The sequence below is a fragment of the Panthera onca genome, chromosome C1, assembly GCF_046562875.1.
Source record: "Panthera onca isolate mPanOnc1 chromosome C1, mPanOnc1 haplotype 2, whole genome shotgun sequence".
Lineage (NCBI taxonomy): Eukaryota > Metazoa > Chordata > Mammalia > Carnivora > Felidae > Panthera > Panthera onca.
Window position 1 is genome coordinate 189,456,703 of NC_138346.1, and position 6,876 is coordinate 189,463,578.

The following is a 6,876-nucleotide window of genomic DNA, read 5'->3' on the forward strand; positions in this document are numbered from 1 at the left end:
CACACACTCAAACTCACTCCTACCACAGACACACTCATTCTTTACTCACAACTTGGCCCCTGCTCACACATTCATTACGAGGCAGTCTAACACAGTGATTAAGAGTATGGGCAAATTACTTAACTGCTCAAAGCACTATTTCCTGATCTATAAATGAGTACCATCACAGCACCGACTTCGTAGGATATGTAAAGAATTCAATACCATCATAAATGTCAGCCCCAGGCTCAGAGTAAGTGCTCAATAAACGCTAGCTCTTTTTCTTACCACTGCTGTTGTTCCTACATATCTTCCCTTGTCCCAGTTCACACCGTCCCTCCTGCTCTCGCCACGCACACAGTGGCACCCACTGGCGCACACTGGCTCACTCACACACACCCCCGCAAAAGTCCCTTCACTTGTGTCTCCAAACCACACCCTCCTGAGGGTTCCCTTGACCCCAGCTCTCTCGCACTCCCCACCCCTCCCCCACGCTTGCTCTCTCATTCACCCTGCTTACCGCTCCCACATTCATTCCTGCCCACGAACAAGCCCCCGCTTGCTGACCCTCGAATTCCTCCCCCTTCCACACCCAGGCACGTTCGCTTCTGCTCACACCTTCCCGTGCACTTGAACGCGCTCGCAATCCAACGCACTCACACTCGCTTGCTCCCATGCTTACAGGTGCATGCTTTACCCCGTTCAACTCAACTCGTACTCGGATCACAAGCTTGTACCCACACACCCAAGGAGTCCCAGCGCGTGCCTCACCACCTCCATGGTCCATCCCCTCCTGGTGACCGCTACACGGTCTCTCCCTTCTATGAACAGGGACATGGCCATGGGCAGACACCCCCTCTCGGGGCCACAGGGATACTCCCCACGTCCTCACAGGACTGTCTTCTCCTTGGCTGCTTCCCCGCCCCCCCCGTCTGGGCTCCGCAGCCCTTCCCAACTCTCAGAATAGCCCCTGCCACTGCGGCCACCGCCACCTCCCCGCTGCCACTGCTGAGCTGTCAGGGCCCGCCAGAGCCCGCTTCCCCGGCGCTTGGTGCCAGCTGTCCCAGCTCACTCGGGGCAAGTGAGGACAGGAGGACGGGCTTCTCTGAGGTTTGGTGGGCGTAGCTACTCTGCACCCCCAAGAATCCCCTTGCAGAGTTGGCTCTCAGGGGAGTCCACTGCCACTTGCCCAGCATTCTCTTAGCCCCCCGAGGGCGGTGCCCGTGTTCCCTGACTCTCCTACCAGCAGGTGAAGGCAGAGAAGCCTGCCTCCCCTTCATGGCTCAGACAGACCGAGGTCTGAGGAGGAAGAGGTTTGCTCAGGGCAGCACAGTGTGCTGGGAGCGCAGCCAGACCAGGGCCGGCCGTTCCCTCATGGGGGGCTCACAAGGACCGTCCCCTAAGCCACACGGTTATCAAGAACCAGCCCCCCGCCCCCACCTTCTGGTGCTGAGCACCGCCTGGTTGACATTTGATGCCACAGTTGTCAGGAAAAAAGAATAGCACAGGAGTGATGTCTGGGGACGCCTCTGGAGGGGAGGGGCCGGTGCCCAGACGAGGCCTCCAGGGGTGGAAAAGGGGAGCGTCTGCAGAAGCCAGAGGGGACATCAGGACAGCTGGGAGAGTCTCCAGAGCAGGCTCAGGCCTGGCCCAGGGACAGTGTCAGGGAACGGGTGGGGCTGAGCTGAGGCAGTGTGGCTGAGGGGGACAGTGCAGCAGGGGAAGGCCCTCATGACACGCCTCCTTTAGCTGCCTCCACAGTCCCTGCCTGGGGCAGAGAAAGTTCTGGGGCTTTGGGGAAGCAGCTTAGATCAGTGAGTGCCGGGTGCCCAAGGACCTTGTGTTCTCCTGAGCCGGGGATCATACCACGCCAACAGGGTAGAGAATTAGTGCTGAATCGTACTGCCTCTCCGGGCCACGCCCTTCTGCACACCGTCCCATTCAGTCTTATCTTTTTATCCCCGGAAGTTTTATGGAGCACTTACTGGCAGCCCCTGCAGAGCACCTGACAGGCGTTATCCAGAAAACTCTGGCCCCTTGAGAGCGAGACCTTTGACCCTCCCTTGTTCACTTGTTCACCTGTCGGACGCATGTATGTTCCCTCCATCCTTCTCCACCATGGGCTTGCCCTAACATTCTAAATTTCAACACAAGCACACCTGAGACCCAAGAGGCCTGTCGGTCACCCCTCTTCCTGCATGACGGGGGGGGAGGCATATTCGTTTGCTGGGGCTGCTGCAACAAAGCAGCAAAGTGGCTGAAAGCAACAGGAATATTGTCTTAATGTTCTGGAGGCTTGTCGTCTGAAATCAAGGGGCTCGCAGGGCCGAGCTCTCGGGGAAAACCTTCCTTGCCTCGTGCAGCTTCTGTTCATGGCCAGCAAGCCTGGTGTTCCTTGTCTTGTAGACACATCGCTCCAGTCTCTGCCTCCTTCTCCACATGGTGTCCTCCCTTGTCTCTTCTCCACGGCTTCACACGACATTCTTCTCTCTGTGCGTTTCCTCTTCTTATAAATCCAGCCACATTGGATTTAGGGCCCACCCTGCTTCGCTATGACCTAATCTTAATGATCTACATCTGCAAAGCCTTTGTTTCTAAATAAGGTCACATTTTGAGGTTCTAGGAAGAGCATGACTTGGGGGGGGGGGGGCAGCAGGGGACGCTATTCAACCCAGTACAAGGGATGTCATGGAAAATGTGTAGGATTTGGAGATAAGCAGCAACCAGGTTTGAGTTCTGCCTCCTTCATTAAGAAGCTGTTTGACTTTGGACTTCTCTGTGTCTTGCTTCTTTCCCTGTAAACTGAGGACAACAACCCTGACCTCCCAGGGATGTAGAAAGGAAATGACAAAGTGAGGACTTGACAACAGAGCCTGGCAGGGGAATCCCTAGCATCGCATTGTGGCCTCATGCCCTGCCCTGCCTGGCCCTGCCCTGTCCTGCCCTGCCCTGTCCGGCCCATGTGACCTCTCCTCTGGAATGTCCTGACCCTGGCCTGTCATCCCCCTAGATCCAATGACGCTCTCAGAACATTGAGCTGCAAGGTTCTGCTACTGGCCTCGCTCTTGGCTAAGTCGCTCCTCCATTCCTCAGGGGCTCTGTCTTCTGATTAGTCAAATGGATGGGAGGCTTGAAGCAGATGATCTCGAAGGTTCAGTCTGAGGCTGACGTTCACAGAGCCCTGAGACCTCCTTGCAAAATACTAAAGTCGTTTGGAATTCCAGAGCCATGACTGTTAGGGGAAGAAGTCGTGGAAAAGGGAGTGAGGTTTCTAGGAGAAGGCTGCCTCTTCCAGCTGCCCTCCCTCTCCTGGTCCCCCCAGCCCCCCAGGCCACGGAGGCAATAGACTTTCCCAAGCCGGAGAGCTTGGGAGGAGCCAAGCTGGGAGGAGCCCCCAGATGCCCACCCACCCATAGCGCCCTGGGTTTGCTGCTTCTCCCCTCTGCGGTCATGACCCCAGCGCTGGGTGACATGTAGCTACAGAGGGAGGCAGCAAGTACCAGCCCCATTAAGGACTCACTGTGTGACCCTGCACTGGTCGCTAACCTCAGTTTCCCCATCTGCAAAATGGAGGTCACAGCAACTACCCCCAGAGCAGGCAGGAGAATAGAAGGAGAGAACATGGGGAGAAGGAGCTGTGCAGCCTCAGAGGAATTTCTCAAGGCGTTCTCTCTCTCCATCCCACAGCTTGGCCTTGCCCTGTGTCTGCTGGGCACATGGCAAACACTGCCACCTCTTCAGCCTGACTCTTGGTCTCAGAACCCCTATAGCATGAGGGCCTCCGGTAGGAGAGGCCTTGGGCTCCTGGGGAATGAGGGAGATCAGAACGACCAACCCTACTGAGAGAGCTGGTGAGCGGGGAGGAGGCTCGCAGTGATGAGGGGCCTCCTGTGCGCTGCTGGCTCTGTGTCACGCCCCTCATTCCATCTGCACAGGCACCCCTGGAGCCTCAGCATGAGTCTCATTTTGCAGATGAGGAAACAGGGCATATGATGAGCCCACCTCACGGGGCCTTTGTAAGAATGATGACAATAACAAATACAATAGTAATATTTATTGAGTGCTTCCTAAGGACAGCCATGTTGCTAATGATTCCGTGGTCCTCCCTTGATCCTTAATTGACCCTGAGAGGTTGGCATTGCTTTAGAGGGGGCATCAGAGACTCAGAGGGGTAAAATGACTACCCCCCCCCCCCCACGATCTAAGCCAGAGCTTTCTGCCCCCAAAGGTGGTGCCTTTACCGCTGCAGTTGCTTTATCACAACTGGCTGCTGCCTGCACGGGTGGGTGAGGCCAAATAAGGCGAGGGGCCGGTGGACACAGACCACCCAAGCCAAATGAGACTGACAGGGGAACAGGGATGGGGTATTTCACCTTCTCCCTTCCGTGTGTTGTGACACCTGTTCAGCCCACGCTCTTAACTTCTACTTTTCAATCCTTACAGTTAAATAGTTCGGTCAGACTAAGGGAGGACGAGCCAAAAATTCAGTCCACGCAAATGAGGCCATTTCACCCTTCCTAAGCCCTCAGTACCCAGGTGCCAAGCGATGCTGCTTTTTAGGTGCCCTGGTCCTTCCAAGTGCCCTGGGACCTGGGCCCAGCCTTCTTTGCAGCCGCTTCTGTACTGCTCCTCTGGGTGCTGTGCATGGCCCAGGCATGGCCCCGCCACAGTGACAGCAGCTCTGGCTGCCAGGAGAGGCCAGTCATCTGCACCTGAGCTCTCTCCACTGCTGCCATTTGGAGGTCCCCCCACCCCCACCCAAGAGGGATCTGACACCGTAAAGCACTCACTGAAGTCTGGCCTCCACCTCTGCTTCCTTGTCTTGGGCCTTCGTTTTACCTCCTGGGCTCGTCTCTCAGTGTGGACGCAGCACAGAAACTGAGCCCAACAGGCTTCCTGCTCCAACTCTGTGACTTTGGGCACTTCCTTTCCCGGAGCCTCAGTTTCTTAGCCATAAGGCAGCACTCGCAGTCCCTACTTCACAAGCCCATGTTGAGGATGATCATCTCGATAACACAGATAATTATGAGAATACTGGGGTGCCTGGGTGGCTCAGTGAGTTAAGTGTCTGACTCTTGGTTGCCATTCAAGTCGTGATCTCACAGTTTTGTGAGTTTGAGCCCCACATCAGGCTCCGAGCGGAGCCTGCCTGGGATTCTCTGTCTCCCTCTCTTTCTGCCCCTCCCCAACTTGTGTGGTCTCTGTCTCTCAAAATAAACAAATAAACTTTAAAAAATTATGAGAATATTGGGGTACCTGGGTGGCTCAGTCGGTTGAGCGTCCAACTTTGGCTCAAGTCATGATCTCACTGTTTGTGAGTTCGAGCCCCGTGGCGGGCTCTGTGCTGACAGCTCAGAGCCTGCTTCGGATTCTGTGTCTCCGTCTCCCTCTCTCTACTCCTCCCCTGTTCACACTTTGTCTGTCTCCCTCTCTTTCAAAAAGAAATAAACATTAAAACATTTTTTTTTAATTATGAGAATACTTATTAGGGGCTAGCTCTACACTAAGTGATCCCATGGCTCTCACTTGATCCTTCAGAAACCCAGGGAGGTTGCCGGTATTTTATTATCATACCCATTTCACAGATGAAGATGCAGTAACAGAAGCCCCCGGCACATCACAGGCGCTTGACAAGGGCTGGTTCTTTCTTTTGGCTTTGGGTTTTTCAGGAGTCTAAATTCATAAATGAAACCAGCTAAAGTTCAAGCCAAGCCAAGCCAAGGGGCCCAGCACTCGTTCCCACCCAGACATCTGCAGGTGTCCGGCTTGCCCCGTGACTCCAGCTTGGCAAACTGGACGCCCGGTCTGCTTCCTCGTCCTGAGGTATCTCATCTTCAGACCCCTCCTGGCTGAGCTTGTGAAGAAGCTGGGCGGGGGTCAGGAGACGGGGGCCCACAGACGGTCCTGTCCACATTTCCCCTAACTCCTCTGAGCCTCGGTTTCTTCTCTGTCGGTGTCTCAGAGTGAAGGGGTTATAAAGGAATGGCACATAGTAGGTGCCCCAGAGCCGTTGTGTCCACAGCCTCTCCATTCAGTTCAGTCGTGTGAATGGGTCAGAATTCACGATCCAGTCAAAATACCAGCCCAGTACCCAAGGGAGCCATAAACACAGGGAACAAACCAGGGATCAAGTGCAGAGAGGAGGCAACAGGACTCCACCGGTGGGACTGGATGGGCCTTTCGACCCCGCGGGCTGCAGCCGGTGCAGCCCTTTCTGGCTGCTGCGAGCGGAGAGGCGAGCTTTGTGTTCATTTGTAGTAACTACCCTCAGTTTAGGACGAGGGTCATTCTCTCCTGCCGTTTTATTACAAAACTCTTACCCCTTTTCCTCACTTCGTGGTCCTGTTGCTATTATCTACGTAATTTTATAAAAATCAGAATCTACCCCAATCCTTGTTTTCAGAAGTAGATGAGGCATGAGTGGCAATGAGGGTGGGAAGCACAGGTGCAGGGAGGCAGTCCACGGAGGGTATAGACAGAACCGAGGCATGGCCCTGCACACCGGCCACACTCCCCGCGTCCTTCCAAGGCTCGGCTGTCCCCCCCTGAGAGCTTCCCTGCCCCCACCCCAAACCTGCAGCTACACCAGTCCTTCCTCCTCTCTTCTCGTTCTCCTCACTTGCCTGTAATGACCTGCTTCCATATCTGGTTGCTAGTCTGTGAGCTCCTCTGTCTTGCTCATGTCTCGGGCCCAGCCCAGGACCCGATGGGGGCAGGAGAGGTGGGGGGGGGGGGGGGGTGATGAGAAGCTTCCCCAAGGTGAACCTCTGGAGCTGGGTCTTCCAATAATTTCCTGGGCCAGGCGAGGTACCCAAGAATAAGAATGACTAACCATAAAAATGTGTACATAAATGGTCTCCTGCAGTGACAGGCACGTGCTGGGCGCTCCAGAAGTGA